The 25,693-nt window shown below is 39.4% G+C and overlaps 1 protein-coding gene and 1 long non-coding RNA gene across 3 annotated transcripts in view; one reads left to right on the top strand and one right to left on the bottom strand.

Moving 5' to 3' along the window:
• sema6d (semaphorin 6D) overlaps nucleotides 1-25,693 on the bottom strand; it is a 580,684-nt gene that overhangs the window by 408,061 nt on the left and 146,930 nt on the right. For both annotated transcript variants that reach the window (XM_062963603.1, XM_062963605.1), the window contains one exon: nucleotides 364-430. The gene's annotated coding sequence lies outside the window, so the exon portion shown is untranslated. The remainder of the gene's footprint in view (nucleotides 1-363; nucleotides 431-25,693) is intronic.
• On the top strand, nucleotides 341-13,201 carry LOC134294014 (uncharacterized). Its single transcript, XR_010000992.1, has 3 exons — nucleotides 341-468; nucleotides 7,722-7,807; nucleotides 11,297-13,201. It is a non-coding gene; the product is annotated as an uncharacterized LOC134294014 (long non-coding RNA).

Raw genomic sequence — 25,693 nt, forward strand, 5'->3', positions numbered from 1 at the left:
CCATTCATTGAGCAATATGATTGGTTAACTAAGCTACCAACCCATCTCCATGATTTTTGCAGACTAACTGGAGGAACTTGATTAAACAATTCTGATCAGAAATACCTCCTGCTAGTAGTTTCCAGTTGCCCTTTTGCTCAATATGAAACACATTCCTGAAAACTAGCCCTGTTTTTCTGAGCAAAGAAATGGATCTCTGCATTTCTTAATTTCTGGAGTTCACACCTTAGGGAGCTCACAATAGCTGGACCATGCAATGAAGCACACTATCTCCTTCTGAAACATTTCTTTTTCCACATGTCTTTCCTTTCTCTTTCCCTGAAAATGCAGAATGACATCTGGCAAGCATATCCTAGGTCTTACCGCTGATCCTTCAATGGTTGGTGCTGATGATCCCCATACAGGCTGGCCTCAGCTCGGGTAGACGATCCTGCCAAACAGAGTGAAAAAAAGGAGAATATTAATAAGGTGAGTGATTATATTAAAATGTCAACATGCTGGGTTCTCTTGGGAAGAATAATCTAGTGATAGCTAGAGCAGGTTTAATGACAAGTCGCAAAATTAGGAAAGCAACCCCCGTCGGGTTCATCACGTCAACTATGGAAGCAACCTACTGATTTCACCGAGTGCATCTTGAATGGCGGCATTATATATTCATGCCTGTGATCGCAACCAGCAACCAGCAAGGAACAACAGAGCGCGGCATGGTTAATTTTAATAAACAGCATTAAAAATAAAATAAAGGTCAACGTGGGGCGAGAGGGGAACCCAATGGCCAATCGGAGATTAATGAAGCATACAGAAGAAAATACCAGTCTCTTAATTATAACCCCCAAGACGATTCCAAGTTCAGAGAAAATGCAGTTCCTCTCGTGTCTCCTTTGGGAATCCTTCTCACAGTATCAGAAAAATTGCAAGTTAAAGAGTTGACATTTTGTAGTTTGTTTGTTTTTTGACTAAGAGACACACTTAACAAGAGCAAAGATATCATTCCATGTCATTTAAGGATGCTCAGTCTTCACGAGGCTATTTATTGGGGATTTCCTCCCTAAATAATAATAATAATAACAATAATAATAATAATAATAATAATAATAATAATAATAATAATAATAATGCAAAGATACTGTGGGGCTTCCGAATCCAGACTGACAAAGTTATGGAACACAACACACCAGACACCACAGTTGTGGAAAAGAAAAAGGTTTGGATCATTGATGTTGCCATCCCAGGTGACAGTCGCATTGACGAAAAACAACAGGAAAAACTCAGCCGCTATCAGGACCTCAAGATTGAACTTCAAAGACTCTGGAAGAAACCAGTACAAGTGGTCCCGGTGGTGATGGGCACACTGGGTGATGTGCCAAAAGATCTCAGCCAGAATTTGGAAATAATAGACATTGACAAAATTACGATCTGCCAACTGCAAAAGGCCACCCTGCTGGGATCTGCGTGCATCATCCAAAAATACATTACACAGTCCTAGACACTTGGGAAGTGTTCAACTTGTGATATTGTGATACGAAATCCAGCATATCTATCTTGTTTGCTGTGTCATACAATAACAACAACAACAACAACAACAATAATAATAATAATAATAATAATACTCTTACTCTTACAAGTAAAACAAGCAGTCAAAGAAGAATAACATGCCCTGGCAGAATATGTAAAGCAAAGAGAAGAACCTACTTTGATTCAAGTCAAAAATCAGAAACTCCTCAAAACACAGCAGACAAAGAATCAGTACAAGAAAACCACACTACAAACTAGAACTGACAGCTGGCACAACAAAACACTGCATGGAAAGTTCCTTGACAAAATTGAAGGAAAAGCTGATAAGGAGAAGACCTGGCTCTGGCTCATGAATGGGACCCTGAAGAAGGAGACAGAAGGCCTGATCCTTGCAGCCCAGGAGCAAGACATCAGGACAAAGGCAATTCAGGCCAAGATCGAAAAATCAGCTGATGACCCAAAATGCAGACTGTGCAAGGAAGCTGACGAAACCATGGATCATATCCTCAGCTGCTGTAAGAAAATCGCACAGACAGACTACAAACAGGGGCACAACTATGTGGCCCAAATGATTCATTGGAACTTATGCCTCAAGAACCACCTCCCAGCAGCAAAGAACTGGTGGGATCACAAACCTGCAAAAGTATTGGAAAATGAGCACGCAAAGATACTGTGGGACTTCCGAATCCAGACTGACATAGCTAGTATTATATATATAAAAAAATTCTATAGTTCTAAAACGTGGGCTTCTTCCAGCCAGCTAAGCTAATACTTTCATTCTGAACGTGGCCGATGCCATTTTGGCATTTGGAGAGCTGAGTTCACTATTAACATATCTGATTGGAATCCAAGGCGAAATGAACCGAAGGAAGGGAACAGAAGAAATCCCGTTCCTCCTGAATCTATAGAGAGAGCAAAGGAATGGTGTTTAAATAAAAGAGACAGGCATAGACAAGCCACCAAGGCATTCCCTTAAGCATGGCCCATCAAAATGAATGGGAGCCATTCAAGAGTACTGCTGTGCTCTTGTGTGGGTCCTATTCAGTGGGTCCCAAACAAGAAATCCACGATGCCATGGGAGAGGGGAGCCACAAAGGGGTTGAAGGCTCCATCCAAACCAATTTAAAATTCCATGGGGCTTTTGCCAAAAAAAAGAAAAAAGAGGGGGAAAACCCTTCAGTGGGACCCGGGATTGCAACCATATGTCAAATATGAACATGGGGGGAAATGAAAATAAAACTTCCATTAGGGAACTTGGCAAGAGAAACAACATTAAAACTGGGAGCGCGCAGTAATTAGCTCGTTCACATGAAGGATCGATTATTTTGCAGTGAAAATTTCCATGACATGCTGCACAAAAACGTGGCTATTTTATTATTGTCAAAAAGAGTCACATTAGGAAAATAGCCCATGTAGCCCTGGACAAATTTCACCAAGGAGCTGAGGACAGTGATTTAAAAAAAATGCAGCATGAGTCACACAATGCTTTTTTTAAACATCTTTTAAAAAATTTATTACGCCTATTTTTCATCGGCTTTAGTCTGAGGTTTGATATGATCCACGACATATCCAAAACAATGCTAATAGGAAGCCTGAGTCCAAAGCGTTCCCCACAATGATCAAGAGCTACTCCAAAAAGGGACAAGCCCCACAGCAGTTTCTCACATGGGATGGGTTGTGCCCATTAAAATGCAGGAAAGCGTGCTTCAAAGGAGTATTTTTCTCAGTGGGCTTTCTTTGTCCTTAGTGGTGACACACATAGCCAACACTGACTGCTTAAGAAGCAGTGCAAAATTATCACTCAGTGATCCCTAATTGGGAACAAGCAGCAACAATTAAGGTAAGTAATTAGCAACTAACAATTTGGAGAGGATGGAAGGGGCTTTAGCCCATCTCTAATGTAATAATAATAATAATAATAATAATAATAATAATAATAATAATAATAATAATAATAATTATTATTATTATTATTATTATTATTATTATTATTATTATTATTCTGCCCTGGCAGAATATGTAAAGCAAAGTGAAGAACCTGCTTTGATTGAAGTCAAAAATCAGAAACTCCTCAAAGCACAGCAGACAAAAAACCAGTACAAGAAAGCCACACTACAAACTAGAGCTGACAGCTGGCACAAAAAAACATTGCATGGAAAGTTCCTTGACAAAATTGAAGGAAAAGCTGATAAGGAGAAGACCTGGCTCTGGCTCACGAATGAGACCCTGAAGAAGGAGACAGAAGGCCTGATCCTTGCCGCCCAGGAGCAAGCCATCAGGACAAATGCAATTAAGGCCAAGATCGAAAAATCAGATGATGACCCAAAATGCAGACTGTGCAAGGAAACCGACGAAACCATTGATCATATCCTCAGCTGCTGTAAGAAAATCGCACAGACAGACTACAAACAGAGGCACAACTATGTGGCCCAAATGATTCATTGCAACTTATGCCTCAAGTACCACCTCCCAGAAGTAAAGAACTGGTGGGATCACAAACCTGCAAAAGTATTGGAAAATGAGCACGCAAAAGATACTGTGGGACTTCCGAATCCAGACTGACAAAGTTCTGGAACACAACACACCAGACATCACAGTTATGGAAAAGAAAAAGGTTTGGATCATTGATGTTGCCATCCCAGGTGACAGTCGCATTGACAAAAAACAACAGGAAAAACTCAGCCGCTTTCAGGACCTCAAGATTGAACTTCAAAAACTCTGGCAGAAACCAGTGCAGGTGGTCCCGGTGGTGATCGGCACACTGGGTGCCATGCCAAAAGATCTCAGCCGGCATTTGGAAACAATAGACATTGACAAAATTACGATCTGACAACTGCAAAAGGCCACCCTACTAGGATCTGCGTGCATCATCCGAAAATACATCACACAGTCCTATACACTTGGGAAGTGTTCGACTTTTGATTTTGTGATACGAAATCCAGGATGTCTATCTTGTTTGCTGTGTCATAATAAAATAATAATAATGAGCCCTGATGGTGAAGTGTGTTAAAGCACTGAGCTGCTGAACTTGCAGACCAAAAGGTCCCAGGGTCAAATCCCGGGAGCGGCTTGAGCGCCCGATGTTAGCTCCAGCTCCTGCCAACCTAGCAGTTCAAAAACATGCAAATGTGAGTAGATCAATAGGTACCGCTCCGGCGGGAAGGTAACGACGCTCCATGCAGTCATGCTGGCCACATGACCTTGGAGCTGTCTACGGACAACGCCGGCTCTTCGGCTTAGAAATGGAGATGAGCACCAACCCTCAGAGTCAGACATGACTGGACTTAACGTCAGGGGAAAACCTTTACTTTACCTTAATAACAACAACAACAACAACAACAACAACAACAACACACAGTCCTAGACACTTGGGAAGCGTTCAACTTGTGATTTTGTGATACGAAATCCAGCATATCTGTTTTGTTTGCTGTGTCATAATAAAACAACAACAACAACAACAACCCAAGAACTCATTGAATTGTTGGGCCATTTTTCCATGTAAACTAATCAGATGTTTGAGCCAAAATCCATGAAGTTGATCACTACCAGGCAATGTCCAGTTCTTGACTTTTTGCACTCGTTTGCTGATCATTTCAATTGTTATTTCCATCTGTTCCATTTTGTTCTGTGAGAATTTTCCTTCAAACTCCTTTATCCACCCAACGTTTTTGTTGTAGTTCTTATTATTTTCCCAAAGCTCTTTCCAACAGACCTCAGAACCTCTGAGGATGCCTGCCATATATGTGGGCGAAATGTCAGGAGAGAATGCTTCTGGAACACAGTCAAACAGCTCAGCAGGATCACAGCAACCCAATAAAGCCTCGGTACTATAAGAGGGTTTCGTGAGACCAGTTGCTCTCGTTGCATATTTTAGTTCTTGTGGACCACTGGTGGTCCACGGTCCACAGGTTGGGAACCACTGATACAGAGTCATACCTTTTAAATTTATTTGTGTGTTTTTGTATTTGATTGTATGTTGGTTTTATATCTGTAAGCCGCCCCGAGTCCCTCTGGGGAGATGGTGGTGGGGTACAAAAATAAAATTATTATTATTATTATTATTATTATTATTATTACTGGCAGATCTTGAGAAAGCTGTTTTTACAGGTCAAAACAATAGTGAATGTGAAGTCTGTATTTTGAAGAAAGGAAAGCAGGAGGGAAAGTAGAGTGAGCAGAAGGTATTCACTAAAGTTTCCAACTTTTGGAAACAAATAGTCAAAGTAAACCTTACAGGGAAGCTTGCTCCCATGGGATGCTTCCCTATTCTGAGCATCCATACTCTGAATTTGATAGGACTTGTTTGAAACGTTCCCCTACAACTCACAGTTATGAAAGCTCTGAGAGAAATTACTGTTGATGTAACTACCTAAAAGAAATGAAAGTGATATTATAACTATGATTTCAAATTTTGATATGATACGAGTAGAACCGAGCAAGGGAATTCTGCAATTTAAAATTTTTATGTGCGAGGCCAGAGGCAGGGTGGTACACAATGAATTATGCTTAACGCCGGATTGCTTTTAATGCCGTAAAACACATAGCAGCCCGAAGTGCTTGAAACACGTGCTCTGCCACTCTCGAGATGACATACACATGCAAATGTAAGAGGAGCGTGTAAATCTCCACAGGACCTGGCAAGATAGTGAACATCTCCCAATGAACGGCAATTAAGAAACCAAGGAGGAATATCTCTCTGGTTTTATCAGTCGACGGGTGCATTGCTAGGGAACGACACCGAAATGAGAGCCCTCCCCAAGGGCCCCATTTTGTGGATGAGTTCATCTTCATGCTCAAAAGATGGCAAAATGGCCCACTGGTACAATTAACCGTTCTAGTGATCCAAATCAACTCCTACATCTCTGGAGGTATGCATTAATTGGTGGGGAGGGGGAGATGAAAGCCACCCACTTTACCATTTTATTCAAAGTACTCTGGCATACAGCACAATGCTTTTTTCCTTTAGGAAATTCTGTCGCGGAAAATGAAGCATCTATGACTAATACCACTTTGGAACAGAGAATAAAACTATATAGGATTTGAATCCCTGCTTGGCTACGAAAACCAGTTGAGTGACCTTGACAAACCCCTTTGGACAACACACACCAAGAAAACCCAATGCCTTAAAGTCATAATAGGTCAAAACTAGGGCCGGGCTGTGGCGCAGCTGGCTAGTAACCAGCTGCAATAAATCACTACTGACCGAGAGGTCATGAGTTCGAAGCCTGGGTCAGGTTAAGCCCCCGACCATTAAATAGCCCAGCTTGCTGTTGACCTATGCAGCCCTGAAAGACAGTTGCATCTGTCAAGTAGGGAAATTTAGGTACGCTTTATGCGGGAGGCTAATTTAACTAATTTACAACATCATAAAACTGCCAGCAAAACATGAGGAGTGGTAGATGAGTGTGTATACATTTTTTCTTGCCTTGCTTTTCCTATCTTGTAAGGCTGGTTTAACACTGTAGAATTAAATAATTTTGACACCACTGTAATTGACATGGTTCAATGCTTGGAATCCTGGGATATGTAATTTGGTGAGAAACCAACATTCTTTCTCAGTGAAAACTAAAGGCCTTGTATTTTTCTTAGGGTTTCAGATGAAATAAATATTCTGATTCATTAAAAAAAAAGCCCCCGACCATTAAATAGCCCGGCTTGCTGTTGACCTATGCAGCCCCGAAAGACAGTTGCATCTGTCAAGTAGGGAAATTTAGGTACGCTTTATGTGGGAGGCTAATTTAACTAATTTACAACATCATAAAACTGCCAGAAAAACACGAGGAGTGGTAGATGAGTGTGTATACATTTTTTCATGCCTTGCCTTTCCTATCTTGTAAGGCTGGTTTAACACTGTAGAATTAATGAGGAAGTACAGCCACTAGTGGACGGTGAAGCAACAGCAACGGTGTCCGGAATCGTGAAGCTGGAAAAAAATGTTAAATGCCTCTGTGTCTGTCTATATTGTATGTTGTTTGTCTGTTGGCATTGAATGTTTGCCATATATGTGTTCATTGTAATCCGCCCTGAGTCCCCTTCGGGGTGAGAAGGGCAGAATATAAATACTGTAAATAAATAAATAAATAAATAAATAAATTAGTTGAGTCAAAAGTCCCTATGTCTTGATAAAAAAATATGGTTATATGTCATAAAAGAAAAGCAAAGGAAGAGAAAGCAGATGGATATTAATAATCACTACTGTTTCACAGGCTGCAGGTTCGAATCCTGGGACTGGAGTGAGCACCTGCTGTTAGCCCCAGCTTCTGCCAACCTAGCAGTTCGAAAACATGCCAATGTGAGTAGATCAATAGGTAACGGGAAGTTAACGGCGCTCCATGCAGTCATGCCAGCCACATGACCTTGGAGGTGTCTACGGACAATGCTGGCTCTTCGGCTTAGAAATGGAGACGAGCACCAACCCACAGAGTCGGTCACGACTGGACTTATCGTCAGGGGAAAACCTTTACCTTTACCTTTTACTGTTTATAGTACAAAGGGTTCTAGCAGTGGTAACACTTTGGCCACTCTTGAATGAATCCAACCATTGATAAAGAAGATGGAGCATCGGGTGTTCAAAAACTTCTGGAAAACCAGTGAAATAATATACTGTATATACCCAAGTAAAACTTTGATCGTATTAGTATTATTGTTGCATTTATTATTTTACTCTATTTATTATTACTTGTATTATTTTCCTGTATTTATTATTATTATTATTACTATTATTATTATTATTATTATTATTATTATTATTATTATTACATTGTATTGTTTTACTCTACTATTATTAAAAGGATACATAAGCACATTTACATCGAAGAAGATGAGAATAATGATTGGATCAGAGTTGGACAGTCTTATCTTAAATTTGAGCTTTATGTAAATATTCAAAAACATTTAGCCTACTGATGCCTCAATTAATGTAATTTTATTGGTATCTATTATTATTTCTGAAATTTACCACTCTCGGCTTATACTGGAGTCAATGTTTTCCCAGTTGTTTTGTGGTAAAATTAGGTGCCTAGGCTTATATTCGGGTTGGCTTATACTCAAGTATATATGGTATCTTTAACTGATTTACTTTGGTGTGTATGTATGTGTATGTATGTATGTATATATATATATGGTATATATTTTAATTTTAATCTTTCTATTCTGTATTTGCACAACTACCTAGAAGTGGGTTGGTAGGCTAGTAGGCTGGGATGCTTTGTTTTACATGGTTTTACTGTATGTATGGGCATGTGTGTATGTTTTGTATGTTTCACATGTTTTGATATGATCAAAATTGACTAATCATTAAAGAGTTGTTTTTTTATATATATATACTCGAGTATATACGGTATATCTGCAAGTAGAATTCCCAGTATCCAATGTGTAGGCATAAAAGTATCGAACAGAGAAGCAGAAACACCTTTGCAATGTGTCATCAAAAATCATACAAATCACAAGTATCACCGGACTTCTATTTGTTTAGACAGAAAAACAAATGTATCTTACAATGAGGGAAACTATACTTCATAGGGATGGGCTGCAGCTGAATAGATCTGAAGGAAAGAGACGGATATAGAAGTAAGATGAAACAGTAGACAACAAGCAAAGACCACAGGGATAGGCAAACAGAGGTCGGAAAAGTTTCCTCTTTTCTAGGTTGACATCTGTTACCCAGAGGACATTTTCTTCAGATTATGGAATGACCTGCTGGAGAAGATTTGTCAGCTAGATAAGCTATCTGAGTTTAAGGACTTTATCATAGCAGCCTGTTGTTTCGTGCAATCGTGTTCTTTAAGCAAACAGAAAAAATACTGTTATTGGAACGATCACTATCACGCCTCACCGCAATTGCTCATTGTTGGCATTCTGTTGATACAAATTCCTGCAATCAGTCTTCTTCACAGCCATGTTTGCCCTACACAACGCATGCAAACTGTGTTGGCAATCTCACAATCCCTTCCTCTGCTTCCCAATATCACGGCTGCATGATGACATGGCTCTTTACTAGAGCTTTTAATCTATGTTAATTTTATCAATATTTGTATGTATGTATTTTTATCCTTTACAATTTTATCTTGTAAATCGCCTAGAGCAGGGGTCCCCAAACTTTTAAAGCAGAGGGCCGGTCCACAATCCTTCAGACTGTTGAGAGGCCAAATTATCATTTGAAAAAAAAAATCCAACAAATTCCTATGCATACTGCAAATGTCTTATTTGTAATGCAAAACGACAACAACAACAATGAAAGAACAGTGCAATATTTAAAAATGAAAACAATTTTAACCAACATAAGCCTATCAGGATTTCAATGGGAAGTGTGGGCCTGCTTCTAGCCAATGAGATAGTCAAGTTAATTAGGATTGTTGTTGTTGTTGTGTGCCTTCAAGTCATATCAGACTTTGGGCGAGCCTAAGTCAAAAATTATTTATTTATTCATTTACTACATTTATTTACTACATTTATATCCCACCCTTCTCACCCCGAAGGGGACTCGGAGCAGCTGTATGTACAATATATTACATTATTAGCATAGCACAATATTAACATTATATATCATCATATTGAACTATACCACTATACTGTAATATTATATGTAATATATAACATATAATTAATATTATTATATGGTATTATTAGTATTATATTGTATAACATGATAATATTATTATCAATATCATATGTATATATAATATATTATATTATTAAAACTGATATAAAAATGTTATATTATAAAACTGAGGGCAGGGGCCAGGTAAATGACCTTGGAGGGCCGCATCCGGCCCCCGGGCCTTAGTTTGGGGACCCCTGGCCTAGAGCATCTTGGATGGAGGGCGATTAATAAGTAATAAAATGATGATGATGATGATGATGATGATGACATCAGGAAGAGTGATAGAAGAATAGTAGACCGTTTTTACCGTCAATGAAAAGACATGATCCAATTATGAATCAAAAGACATGACATTAAGCAATATGCTCTACCTTGCAATAATTGTGCTATGTCAGCCTCATGTGATAAAGTCCTAAAACAGAAGTAAAGATCAGTCTTTTCCAGTGGGCCTATCCAGATTATTTCTTGAATTATGAATTTAAAATATACCGTATATACTCAAGTATAAACTGAGTTTTTCAGTCCTTTTTTAGGGCTGAAAAAGCCCCCCTCGGCTTATACTCGAGTGAGGGTCCTGGTTGGCTTATAATCAGGTTGGCTTATACTCGAGTATATACGTAATTTATTATTTTTTCTCTATTATTATTGTTATTATTACATTTATTATTTGACTCGATGTATTATTATTATTGTTACATTTATTATTTTACTCTATTATTGTCATTATTATTCCAGTTATTATTTTATTCTATTATTATTACATTTATTATTTTAGTGTATTTATTACTATTGGATGGATACAAAACCCCACGTACATTGAAGGAGGTTAAAATAATGATTTAATCAGAGTTGGACAGTCTCCTCTTCAATTGGTTTTATGTAAATATTCAAAAACATTTAACCTACTGATGCTTCAATTAATGTAATTTTATTGTTACCTATTTTTATTTTTGAAATTTACCAGTAGCTGCTGCATTTTTCACCTTCAGCCTATACTCGAGTCAATAGGTTTTCCCAGTTTTTTGTGGTAAAATTAGGTGCCATGGCTTATATTTGGGTCGGCTTATACTCGAGTATATATGGTACATTGATTTTTTAAAATATTTATTGGCTTTAATATGGTTTTTTAAACTTGTGTTATCAATGTAATTTGTTGTTGTTCCCTGTCTTGATCCATAGGGACTTTTTTCGTGTCAGGAGCAACTTGAGAAACTGCAAGTTGCTTCTGGTGTGAGAAAATTGGCCATCTGCAAGGACGTTGCCCAGGGGACGCCTGGATTTTTTTTGGATGTCTAACCACCTTGTGGGAGGCTTCTTTCATGTCCCCGCATGGAGCTGGAGCTAACAGAGGAAGCTCATCTGCGCTCTCCCTGGGTTGGATTTGAACTGGCAACCTTCAGATCAGCAACCCAACCTTCAAGTCATCAGTCTTGCCGGCACAAGGGTTTAACCCACTGCACCACTGGGGGCTCCACAGGGATAGGCAAGTAAGACGACGACATCATCATCATCATCATCATCATCATCATCATCATGGCCCCCTTTCTGTTATCTTATTCCCAGAGCCTTTCTCATTTCAACATGCTTCCGTTTTTCACTGGATGGGTTGGTGCAATGGCCATGTTGGCTTTTAATATGTACAGTTGAGTCTCACTTATCCAACATAAATGGGCCGGCAGAACGTTGGTTAAGCGAATATGTTGGATAATAAGGAGAAGCCTATTAAACATCAAATTAGGTTATGACTTTACAAATTAAGCACCAAAACATCATGTTAGACAACAAATTTGGCAGAAAAAGTAGTTCAATGCTCAGTAATGCTATGTAGTAATTACTGTATTTATGAATTTAGCACCAAAATATCACGATATATTGAAAACATTGACTACAAAAATGCGTTGGATAATCCAGAACATTGGATAAGTGAGACTCTACTGTAATAGGTTTAATTTTTTCTACATTGTTTATATGGGGCTGGTTCTTTAATGCTTTTTATTTTTTATATTTAGATTGTTTTGGCTTTTTAAAATGTACCTTGTTTTCATGTACCATCTTGGCCCCATAGGTTAGAAAAGTGAGATATAAGTTCAATAAACAAGTACATACAATTTAGCTAAACAAACATTTAGGAATAATGTGGCAATGGATTGTTGGAGGGCTGTGGCAGAGTCATTCTGATTCTCACAGTCCCCGAATCCTAAATTTTCCAAGTTCTGATAATTTTCAGCTATGCCACTACCTATTATGCCATACTCCCTGCCAAAGCATTCCATATGCAACCTCAAATTAAAAATCATGGATTAAAGGTAAGACTTAACTTTGCAACACCCCTCACTGAGTGATTTGACTTTTTCAAAAGCATGTTTGCTCAGTGCTTGCCAACTACTTAATCAGCGAAGGTCGTGGTGGATGTTCAGCCCGATGAGCTGCTGTGGACCTCTGCGTATGTCACAGCCCCCACTGACTTTAATCAGATTTTTTCTCATTAAAATCCAAACCAACAGCGAGCAAAGGCTGAAGATTTGGCTTGTTGAAGCAGGAGGCGATGGAGATCTTTGGAGATAGCCACTTAGAAGGTGGTATCATTATCTTTCAGCCGAGCCAGACTTGGCAGTCGTGTCAAATGAACTCTTATTTTGCTTTAACGGCATCCGCAGCCGCTGTCTTATCAAAAGTTGGAATGGTAGCATATGTTTGTATGGGGGGTGGTGAGTAGTCAATCCGACAAAAGGATGAGCTGAATCCTGTATGTGGATCCAGGATATACCTTTTTCCTAAGGAGTTTCTTTGATAGTGCAAAGAAGTTGTTGATGGCTTCTGGATCTTTAAAGAATTATTTTGAAAAATTGCAATTTAAAGAAATATTAAACTCCATGCGTGCATGTATGTGTGAGAGAGCATGTGTGAGTTTGAGACAAACTAATTTGAAGGGTAATCTTCAGTTGTGCAGGTTTCTAGGATGACAATTGTTTCTTCTTCTGTTATGTGCATAGCATTGAATTTTTGCCGCAGTTTGTAAAGCCACTCAGAGTGCCCTTCGGAGTGAGAAGGGCAGGGTATAAATAAAGTATATTATTATTATTATTATTATTATTATTATTATTATTATTATTATTATTATTTTGCTAGAAAATGAGCGATCCAATGGGAATAGGGTTGTTATTGGAAGTGCAAAAATAGCCTAGAAGGAGAGGTCATACATATACCTAGAGCAGTGGTTCTCAACCTGGGGTCTCGAGATGTTTTTGGCCTTCAACTCCCAGAAATCCTAACAGCTGGTAAACTGGATAGGATTTTTGGGAATTGTAGGCCAAAAACATATGCCATCAAGTCAGCTTTGACTTAAGATGACCTCCCCACAGACCCAGGCTTCCTTGGTCAAGTCCATCCATTTACGAGGGCTATCCAGAAAGTAGATTACGTTTTGGAATTAAAAATGAACAAAGTATAGGAGAAAACATTTACCATATGCAATTGAAAGCCAGACCCAAATACCACTTCTCAACATAGTCCCCATTGAAATCTAGGCACTTCTCATAGTGATAAAAGAGTTTGGAAAGTCCTTCCCCACCAAAATTTGCCACTTGGCTTGCGTCCTCAATGAGGCGGGTGTCCCTTCCCGCAGCTGCGCATGTACATGCGCTCAACCTTCCCCCATGCTCGTCTGGATCGCTCTTCTGTTTTTCAAATGCTTGCAAGGAAGGTTATGGCGACCGTTTTTTGGGACAGCAAAGGTTTGCTTCTTGCAAAACTTTAGAAGAGCGATCCAGGATGAGCGTGAGGGAAAGTTGAGTGCATGCACATGCGCAACTGTGGGAAGGGACGCCCGCCTGGTTGAGGACGCAAGCCAAGTGGCAAAGTTTGGTGGGGAAGGACTTTCCAAACTCTTTTATTGCTATGAGAAGTGCCGAGATTTCAATGGGGACTATGTTGAGGAGTAGTATTTGGGTGTGGCTTTCAACTGCATATGGTAAATGTTTTTTCCTATACTTTGTTCATTTTTAATTCCAAAACGTAATCTACTTTCTGGATAGCCCTCGTATTATTATTATTATTATTATTATTATCAGAAGCCGGAAGAGAAGGGCTGTTGTTGTTGTTGTTGTTGTTGTTGTTACATATTTTGATAAAGTGGAAGGCATTTGGGACATTGTAGATGGGTAGACTCAGTTAAGGAGCCATGGTTCTGAGTTTGCAAGACCTGAGCAGGGCTGTTGATCACAGGGCGCTTTGGAAGTCCCTTAATCCTTTGGATTGCTAAAAGTCAAAGTCAACCTGACACATGTTAACAACATATCCATACACATATGTTTTCCATGAGAGCATATGGCCATCATAAGCTCACTACACTGTTGGTTCTCCTTCAGTCTTCTACTTAAAGCTACATCAACCAAAGTGTCCTAAATCCTCCTGAGCACGGACATTTACAATCCCAAAGCACAAACAAGAAGCCCAGTTGTTGTATTCTTATATACACAGAGATCGGACTTGCTTTTATTCACTTCCCCGTTAAATGAGGGATTTTATCTTCAGCTTTTACAATTAAGGCAGCATGTAGTTCAGTCATTCCCAAAATAAGCATGGATTTTTTAAAACACTGCCAGCTGTTTCCTTATGTTGGATTTGGCATCTGTTTCCAGAACAGAGTAAGTACAGGTTTCTGGGTATGGAAGGAAAGTATGACTTTAAAACACACACACACATTTTCTTTTCCTCTCTGCTCCTTACATGCACAATGGAAGTTGTGGTGGTCGTGGCGACACTGAGTCTGAATGTGGGTAGGGCATGGCACACGGAGGTTGGCACTTTAATGCATGGAGTGCAGCGGCTGGCAAAATTCTTGACCTTTCCAGCTTTTCTTCCTTGTTCATCTCAAATACTGGTCACAACATCATGCAGGAGTAGGAGCACACCACAAGATAAACATGAGTCAACAATGTGTGAGAGAGCCAAAAAGCCAATGGAGATATAATATCCAGGTCAAAGGAAGTAGTAATATTGTTTTGGTCAGACTTTACCTGGAATACTGTGTACAGTTCAGGCCACCACGGTTCAAGACAAGCTGGAACAAGATTGGCCAAAATGAAACATAGCTTTACAAGGAACCTGTATGCAATTTGGACTACGCAATTACAATGTTTGGGTATCGCTTTAAATGTTATGTCTCCACCATTATGGAATCCTGAGATTTGTAGCACCAAGAGGTATTCAGAATTCCATCCAGAGAAATCCACTATCTTACCAAAGTACAAATCCCACATCCCATAGGATGGATCAATTCCATGATCTCACACAAAAGAGGATGAAGAGAGACACCGATTTGCATACATTGGATGCATGTTGGAATTTGGAAATCCATTTCTCAATCTCAAAATGAATCATTGTGACTAGTCTTTCCATCACTGTGGACAGATTTTTCTATGGATATGACTTTAAAGAGAGTGTTATTTTGTGACAAAATAAAATAAAGGGCCATCTAGATGTGGCCTACTAGACTGCAAAACACAGTTGCCCTTTGCAGTTAATTACATATTCTCATTTGGAGTTGTGCTGAAAAATGGAATGGGCAGGTTCAGAATGACTCATTCCTTATCTGAATGAGTCAAACAACCATTGCTTTGGAAAAAGGGTCAACAGAGTAGTTATTTTTGAAGGACAGTGACGTGTGTGAATTTGTAGTCACTTCCTAATAGTCTGATGAAATATATTTTCACCTCCTAGAGCAGTAGTTTCCAATCTTTGGGCCTCCATGTGTTTTGGACTTCAGCTCCCACACTTCCTATCAGCTGGTAAGCTGTCTGGGATTTCTGGGAGTTGAAGTCCAAAACACCTGGAGGCCCAAAAGTTGGGAAAGGAGAACAAGGATGGAGTCCCAAATTACAGGTCCTTATTCAGAAACAAAGGCACCAATGGTTTGGAGAAACAATTCTTCATTATAGGAATTCCATCCTAAGCTAGGAAAGCTAACCCCGGCACTAAACTAGATCTAACTTCATGTTAGAGAAGAAGTGAGAGAGGAGGTGGAAAACATTCCTTAGACTCTGCTCCTTCAGATATTTTGGGCTTCAGCTCCCACAATTCCCAACAGCTGGTAAACTGACTGAGATTTTTGGGAGCTGATGTCCAAAACACGTGGAGGAGCAGAGTTTGAGAAACACTGCCTTAGAGTATTGATTTACATCACAGAGGGGTCCAAAGTAGACCAAAAGAGAGGATACTTTGAGTCACTCAAAATATCCAACCCTATTATTATTTGACTCTTTCCGTGTGAAGCATTGTTGTACTTCTAACATTAATCAGCACTCTGAATTGTTCCTAAAAATGCACTGGTAGCCAATGGACCTGTTGCAACAAGAAAGTTGAATATATGTGTTAGACTTCGAAAGTTGGACGCATGTTTTAGACTTTGAAAGTTGGACGCATGTGTTAGACTTCGAAAGTTGGAGGTATGTGTTAGACTTCGAAAGTTGGATGCATGTGTTAGACTTTTAAAGTTGGATGTATGTGTTAGACTTCGAAAGTTGGACGCATGTGTTAGACTTCGAAAGTTGGACACATGTGTTAGACTTCCAAAGTTGGATGCATGTTTTAAACTTTTAAAGTTGGACACATGTGTTATACTTCGAAAGTTGGATGCATGTGTTAGACTTAAAAAGTTGGACACATGTGTTAGACTTCAAAAGTTGGACGCATGTGTTAGACTTCAAAAGTTGGACGCATGTGTTAGACTTCGAAAGTTGGACGCATGTGTTAGACTTCGAAAGTTGGACGCATGCGGTAGACTTTGAAAGTTGGACGCGTGTGTTAGACTTCGAAAGTTGGACACATGTGTTAGACTTCCAAAGTTGGATGCATGTTTTAGACTTTTAAAGTTGGACACATGTGTTATACTTCGAAAGTTGGATGCATGTGTTAGACTTAAAAAGTTGGACGCATGTGTTAGACTTCGAAAGTTGGACGCATGTGTTAGACTTCGAAAGTTGGACGCATGTCATAGACTTCGAAAGTTGGACGCATGTTTTAGACTTCGAAAGTTGGATGCATGTGTTAAGACTTCGAAAGTTGGATGCATGTGTTAGACTTCGAAAGTTGGACGCATGTGTTAGACTTCGAAAGTTGGATGCATGTGTTAGACTTAAAAAGTTGGACACATGTGTTAGACTTCGAAAGTTGGACGCATGTGTTAGACTTCGAAAGTTGGATGCATGTGTTAGACTTCGAAAGTTGGACACATGTGTTAGACTTCGAAAGTTGGACGCATGTGTTAGACTTCGAAAGTTGGACGCATGTGTTAGACTTCGAAAGTTGGACGCATGTCATAGACTTCGAAAGTTGGACGCATGTTTTAGACTTCGAAAGTTGGATGCATGTGTTAGACTTTGAAAGTTGGATGCATGTGTTAGACTTCGAAAGTTGGACGCATGTGTTAGACTTCGAAAGTTGGACACATGTGTTAGACTTCGAAAGTTGGACACATGTTTTAGACTACGAAAGTTGGATGCATGTTTGAGACTTCGAAAGTTGGACGCATGTCATAGACTTCGAAAGTTGGACGTATGTTTTAGACTTCAAATGTTGGACACATGTATTAGACTTCAATAGTCTTTTTTAAGAATGTAGAATTGAGAAGAACCTAAAACTAAGAGGATATATTTTCTTTTCCTCTCTACATGTATGGATGTGCCATGGAAGGAGTGGGGGATCCGTCCTAGCCCTAGTTATAGAGCCGTGGTTCTCAACCTGTGGGTCCCCAGGTGTTTTGGCCTACAACTCCCAGAAATCCCAGCTGTTAGGATTTCTGGGAGTTGAAGGCCAAAACATCTAGGAACCCACGGGTTGAGAACCACTGTTATAGAGGGAAACAGGCTAGTAAAATTACAGTAGCTTCTGACACTTGACTAATTTTGGAGTTCTTTATTCCAAAGCCTGCTTCCTATGCAAAATTTTATTATTAATGATCTATTTAAAACATACTCATCAGGCCCTTCTTTTTAAAAAGTTTGAAAAATATCATCGATGGCTCACTAGATGATTGTATAGGAACCTGGACACTGACTCATGAGTTGTGTCGAGAAATGTATTACCATCTGCTCCAATGAATGTAATTATGCTGTCGCTTAGACCTGACTGATCACCTCCGTGGTGCGAGGAAACCACGTGATCTGTCCTGTTGGATCATCACTCTTAAAGCCTTTCCTAAAATACACAAAGGGAAAGCAAGAGGCAAAAGAACAAATTATCTGACACGGGAGGCAGGAAACACACATTTAAAAATGAAAATAGCTTTCCTAACAGGTTGTTATTTGGAACCAGACAAATGAGGAAAGCAGCTATGGTCTCTATATGCTACCGGTGTTCTAATTATGTCCCATCCTCTTGGGAATCACTGTTTTTTTTCCCCTTCCTTGTGAAATATGCCCCCATTTCGGTATTACAAGAGAGCAATGAACGAAAATAAGTTGAAGGGTCTGTAACAAAAAACAACAACAAACAAAACTAAACTAAACACAATTATCTACATATTATACAGGTTTTGTAGAAAGAGGTAGAGTGTGCATAGAACATCTCACCCTTTTCTATGAAATTATACATTCTGGCATGAGAGGTCTGGAGAAGCTAATTTGGTAATTGATACCAGAGCCACCAGCATTTCACAGATAAAACCCAGGACATATACAGTCAAGCAATATGCTCGGGCTGTGGCGCAGGCTGGAGAGCAGCTGCAATGAATCATTCTGACCAGGAGGTCATGAGTTCGAGGCCCACTCAGAGCCTATGTTTATTTGTCTTTGTTCTATGTTAAAAGGCATTGAATGTTTGCCTATATGTGTAATGTGATCCGCCCTGAGTCCCCTTCGGGTGAGAAGGGCGGGATAGAAATGATGGAAATAAAAATAAATAAATAAAACAAACTGCTGAGCTGCTGAACTTGCTAACTGAAATGTTGACAGTTCATATCAGGGAGTGGGGTAAGCTTCTGCTAACTTAGCAGTTCGAAAACATGCAAATAAATGAATAAATAAATAAATAAATAAATAATATGTAAAGCAAAGTGAAGAACCTGCTTTGATTGAAGACAAAAATCAGAAATTCCTCAAAGCACAGCAGACAAAAAACCAGTACAAGAAAACTGCACTACAAACTAGAGCTGACAGCTGGCACAACAAAACATTGCATGGAAAGTTCCTTGACAAAATTGAAGGAAAAGCTGATAAGGAGAAGACCTGGTTCTGGTTCATGAATGGGACCCTGAAGAAGGAGACAGAAGGCCCGATCCTTGCAGCCCAGGAGCAAGACATCAGAACAAAGGCAATTAAGGCCAAGATCGAAAAATCAGCTGATGACCCAAAATGCAGACTGTGCAAGGAAACTGATGAAACCATTGATCATATCCTCAGCTGCTGTAAGAAAATCGCACAGACAGACTACAAGCAGAGGCACAACTATGTGGCCCAAATGATTCATTGGTCGAACACTTCCCAAGTGTCTAGGACTGTGTGATGTATTTTCTGATGATGTGTGCATATCCCAGTAGGGTGGCCTTTTGCAGTTGGCAGATGGTGATTTTGTCAATGTCTATTGTTTCCAAATGCCAGCTGAGATCTTTTGGCACGGCACCCAGTGTGCCCATCACCACCGGGACCACCTGTACTGGTTTCTGCCAGAGTCTTTGAAGTTCAATCTTGAGGTCCTGATAGCGGCTGAGTTTTTCCTGTTGTTTTTCATCTATGCGACTGTCACCTGGGATGGCAACATCAATGATCCAAACCTTTTTCTTTTCCACAACTGTGATGTCTGGTGTGTTGTGTTCCAGAACTTTGTCAGTCTGGATTCGGAAGTCCCACAGTATCTTTGCGTGCTCATTTTCCAATACTTTTGCAGGTTTGTGATCCCACCAGTTCTTTACTGCTGGGACGTGGTACTTGAAGCATAAGTTCCAATGAATCATTTGGGCCACGTAGTTGTGCCTCTGCTTGTAGTCTGTCTGTGCGATTTTCTTACAGCAGCTGAGGATAAGGAGAAGACCTGGCTCTGGTTCGCGAATGGGACCCTAAAGAAGGAGATAGAAGGCCTGATCGAACACTTCCCAAGTGTCTAGGACTGTGTGATGTATTTTCAGATGATGCGTGCAGATCAGAGCAGGGTGGCCTTTTGCAGTTGGCAGATCGTGATTTTGTCAATGTCTATTGTTTCCAAATGCCGGCTTATTATTATTATTATACCAGCAAGTTATTTGCAATGCCATGTGCTTAGAAGACGTTCCAGAAATATTCTAACATTAGCATTGTTAAGGTATGGCGAGGGATGCTGGTGCCGTGGGAGATGCATTGGTGTTGTAACTGCCTTTTAGTATCATTTATGAACATCTATAGCAAAACTGCCCAAGGCACAAGTGTTCCCATGGCCAAAATGATCAGAGAAAGACCTTTGCAATATTGAACAGATTGTTAAATAGTATGGCGAGTGAAGATGAAAAGGAAAGCTTAATAAAAGGTCAATTGGTCGTGAAAAGAGAGGGCTGGGGTTGCTCTTGACATCACCTTCAATCGGTGTTTACACGTCTTGATTTGTTTTCATGTACATCTCATACAAAGGACATTAAAAAGATCCCACCAAGATATTATCATATCACTAGAGCATATATGATAGGAAACATCCCACCAGCCCAGGAATGAGCACTGAGTGTTATATATTGTTGGAATACTATCGACAACTTATGACACACTTCAGGATAATATCAGATAAACACTCATCCGTCTTGCCAAGCCATCAAATTCGGCACACAGCCAAGCCGCTCTTGATGAATAAATACTTCAGTATTTCAATACAAATTGCAATTTATTTTGCTAAAGTATTTAAATCTGTGCTTAATAAGGCGGCGAACGGGTATGAATCAGAGAATCCTGGATTCTAATTTTAAATTTATACCCTGAATAGAATAAATTATTAAGGCCCCTGGAAGCTGCTCTGCATGACAAGGGAGAGAGAAAAAATTGCACCTTCCGACGAAGAAATTCTTCTATTCTTGTACGATTTCTACACGCTCTCTGACAATCTAGATGGGCCGGGCATTTTACCCCATGCAACGAGGATACATTTTTAATACCCGCAATACAGAAGTCGTCTCATTCTCATGCTAAATCAATGTTAAAGGGTAATGGAGAAAGATCAGCTTATCTAATTAACTCTCTTACATCGAGAAACTTATTGCAAGCCTGCAAGCCTTAAAAATATTGTAATGTCCTTTAAATTATTTATTAAGCAAGCTCTGGAATATATATTACTGATGAAACCAAGAAGAAAATGCTGTGTGTGTATGTGTGTGTGTATGTTTCTATTAACTACTTGTTTGTGAAATTTAGCACATTTGTGGTTACCATATATACCGAATATAAGCCGAGGCACCTAATTTTACCACCAAAAAACTGGGAAAATATTGACTCCAGTATAAGCCGACGGTGGTAAATTTCAGAAATAAAAATAGATACTAATAAAATTACATTAATTGAGGCATCAGTATGTTAAATGTTTTTGAATATTTACATCAAGCTCAAATTTAAGATAAGACTGTCCAACTCTGATCAAATCATTATTCTCATCTTCTTCAATTTAAATGTGATTATGTATCCTTTTAATAATAATAGTGAAATATAATAAATGTAATAATGTAATGGGGCCGGGCTGTGGCGCAGCTGGCTAGTAACCAGCTGCTATAAATCACTACTGACCGAGAGGTCATGAATTCGAAGCCCGAGTCGGGTTAAGCCTCCGACCATTAATAGCCCTGGCTTGCTGTTGACCTATGCAGCCCCGAAAGATAGTTGCACCTGTCAATTAGGGAAATTTAGGGACGCTTTATGCGGGAGGCTAATTTACAACACCATAAAACTGCCAGCAAAACATGAGGAAAGGAATGAGGAAGTACAGCCACTACTGGAGGGTGAAGCAACAGCTGCCCCTGTGGCCGGAATCGTGAAGCTGGAAAAATGTTAAAAATGCCTCTGAGTCTGTCTAATGTATGTTGTTTGTCTGTTGGCATTGAATGTTTGCCATATATGTGTTCATTGTAATCCGCCCTGAGTCCCCTTCGGGGTGAGAAGGGCGAGATATAAATACTGTAAATAAATAAATAAATAAATAAATAAAACCAATAATAATAGAGAAAAATAATAAATGTACCATATATTCTCGAGTATAAGCTGACCCAAATATAAGCCAACCAGGACCCTCACCCAAGTATAAGCCAAGGGGGGGTGTTTTCATCTATATATATATATTTCACTTGCTTTACCACCATCAGATCCATACAGCCCGGAAACCACACAACACTCTATTCTTACTACTACTACTACTATTATTATTATTATTATTATTATTATTATTATTATTATTATTATTATTATTTATTATGACACAGCAAACAAGATAGATATGCTGGATTTCTTATCACAAAATCACAAGTCGAACACTTCCCAAGTGTCTAGGACTGTGTGATGTATTTTTGGATGATGCGTGCAGATCCCAGTAGGGTGGCCTTTTGCAATTGACAGATCGTAATTTTGTCAATGTCTATTGTTTCCAAATGCCGGCTGAGATCTTTTGGGACGGCACCCAGTGTGCCGATCACCACCAGGACCACCTGTACTGGTTTCTGCCAGAGTCTTTGAAGTTCAATCTTGAGGTCCTGATAGTGGCTGAGTTTTTCCTATTATTATTATTATTATTATTATTATTATTATTATTATTATTAATATATCCTGCTTTCTTCTCTGAAAGACACTCAGAGCGGCTCATGATGCCAAACACAATACAATTTCAAACCTAGAACATTCCTATCAAGTTCCCATATTTTCTATTTCTATTTATGTTTTTTCAGCAAATTTTGGTGTTTCTATGCTATACTTTCCAATCTGAATTTTCTTTTTAAAGCTTTTGAAATCTTATTGAAGAAATGTAGGGTCTTGCAAATACTCCAAATGGGAACTCCACCCTTGGAAAAGCACCTCCTTGCTGCTCCATCACAGGTTGGATCACATTAAAGTTTCTCAATTGGAATGTATTATACAGAAAAGAGTGGGTGCATTAAACCAGCACTCTGCGCCCGGGCTGTAGCGCAGGCTGTTGAGCAGCCAGCTGCAACAAATCACTCTGATCAAGAGGTCATGAGTTCGAGGCCAGCTCGGAGCCCGTGTTTGTCTTTGTCTTTGTTCTATGTTAAGACATTGAATGTTTGCCTTATATGTGTAATGTGATCCGCCCTGAGTCCTCTTCGGGGTGAGAAGGGCGGAATATAAATACTGTAAATAAATAATAAATAAACACTTTGAGATGCGCCGTGGCCAGTCTCTGGAGCAGCACTTGGAAGAAGTCTCAACCTTGGGTCCCCAGATGTTTTTGGCCTACAACTCCCAGAAATCCCAGTCAGTTTACCAGCTGTTAGGATTTCTGGAAGCTGAAGACCAAAAACATTTGAGGACCTTCTGCCCTTCCTTAGCTGCCTCTCCTCTATGGACCAGATCTCTATGGGTCACTTGCTGAACAAGGCAAACACACGTCAATTGTCTTCCACATATTCTAATAGCTCAACAAAACCGATGTGTTCAATATACATTCCAAAAACCGAAGAAATGAACTATTATACTATCACCATTATGTCAGGAGAGTCACAAACCCACCAAAGTGTCGTGAAGGAAACATATTCCATATTTAATCATATTGACATGTCTGTCTACAACAACGTCTGAGTGATGCAATAAAAGAAATGAATGAGAACCAAAAAAAACCCCTTGCCTTCTTCTTCATTATACTGCTAGTTAATCAACTCTGATTACTTTTCAGCAAGGGCAATACCCCGGAGTCTCTTAAACCAATTTCTGTTCTGTATCCAAGGGGTGTTTTCCAATCCCACTCCTTCTGCTGTAGAACATTTGTGGCTCATAGCACAAGAGAATGAGTAGCTGTTGTGTTGCTAACACAGATGTGATCCACAGTATCTCAAATTAAATGAATTCCAGTAAGCGGAATTGGGAACGATTTCTTCCTTTCTGATGGGAAAACCAGTCAGCATTATTTTCTCTTACATCAGAATGTTTCAATGCATTTTTACTGACAATGATTTCACAAATAGATGGACAAACACATTTACCAATATTTCTCAAAAGATTCTATTATGCTCAGAAACTTACATGAATTGATTTTTTTTTTTTTTGCGGCCTGATTCCTGCCATTCCAAAAGAAAAACCACTTCTATGCGAAATGTTTGCTTTACTGACTGCCTTTTTAAAAACTAATTTAATTTGTCAGCTTTATCATTTTGGTCTTCCTTCACTATAGGCATTCTTTACTGCAGAGAAAGATTTTTCTCCAGTTATTGAAAATGCTGTTAAACATGAATAAATATCGCATTAATTCTATATCTTCTGATGCCACTAACTTTTCTGAGCAGCGAAATAGTATTATTAATGGACCCAATGGCAAAAACATAATTTATCGTTCTTTCGATTTCTTCCAAACTTGAAGCCCAGAATCCTATAACCAAGAAGGATGAGCAAGATATAGGAAAAATATCACCATCTACTGCCACACATCTCCAGCAAGTATCTATAGATCTTTGATATATCTTATTAAACGTTGCAGAGACAGGTGCCATATACAATGTAATTGGGGAATTTTTCCTTTCAAATCCATGTACAACTAGCTGTGCCCGGCCACGCGTTGCTGTGGCGAAGTATGTTGGTATGGGAAATAAAGTATTGAGGAATTGGTGGTAGTTAAGGTAAAGGGTAAAGGTTTTCCTCTGACATTAAGTCCATTATAAATGGGTTATATAGCTGTGTGGAAGGGCCTTGAGTCTACACTGCCATATAATCCAGTTCAAATCAGATAATCTGTATTTTATAGGCAGTGTGGAAGAGGCCTAAGTGAGGCCTAACTCTGCCTGTCCTCTGGGCTGAGTGGGTTGCTAGGAGACCAAGTGGGCGGAGCTTAGCCTTCTAACTGGCAGCAATTGGATAAAAACATTTGCAAAATATTGCACTCCCTCTAATTAGGACTTTATTTTTCTTTTCTTTTTGTTGTATGAACATAGAGGCATGGATGAGGGGTTGTGCTGCCAAGTTTAGTGTTTCTGGGATGTGTAGTTTTGTTGTTTTGTCCTAGGCTGAAATTTCATTACCCTTTTATATATATAGATGGAATCAAGTATTTTGGAGTATTTACAAGCTACGTGTTTTTGTAAAGACAGGTAATCATTTAATCTGATGGTTATAAGACTCATAAAGCTGGAAGATACCCCAAGGATGATCCAACCCCATTCTGACATAAAAGAACACACAATCAAAGCACACCTGGCAGATGTCCATCTAGTCTCTATTTAAAAACCTCAATAGAAGGAGGTTCCACTGGACCGTCAGGAAGCGGGCACATCCATTGCCCATTAGCCTTATGCAAGCTAAAGAAAGGGTACTGGGAAGGAAACTTCTTTAACCCTGTTGCTGAAACCCAGACCCTTGAAGGCAAGAAAGAAAAGGATCCTAGGAATGGAAAGGGGAGCCTTGTAAGTTCCCCACTGCTGCC

This window comes from Anolis carolinensis, unplaced genomic scaffold (assembly GCF_035594765.1).
Source record: "Anolis carolinensis isolate JA03-04 unplaced genomic scaffold, rAnoCar3.1.pri scaffold_11, whole genome shotgun sequence".
Taxonomy (NCBI): domain Eukaryota; kingdom Metazoa; phylum Chordata; class Lepidosauria; order Squamata; family Dactyloidae; genus Anolis; species Anolis carolinensis.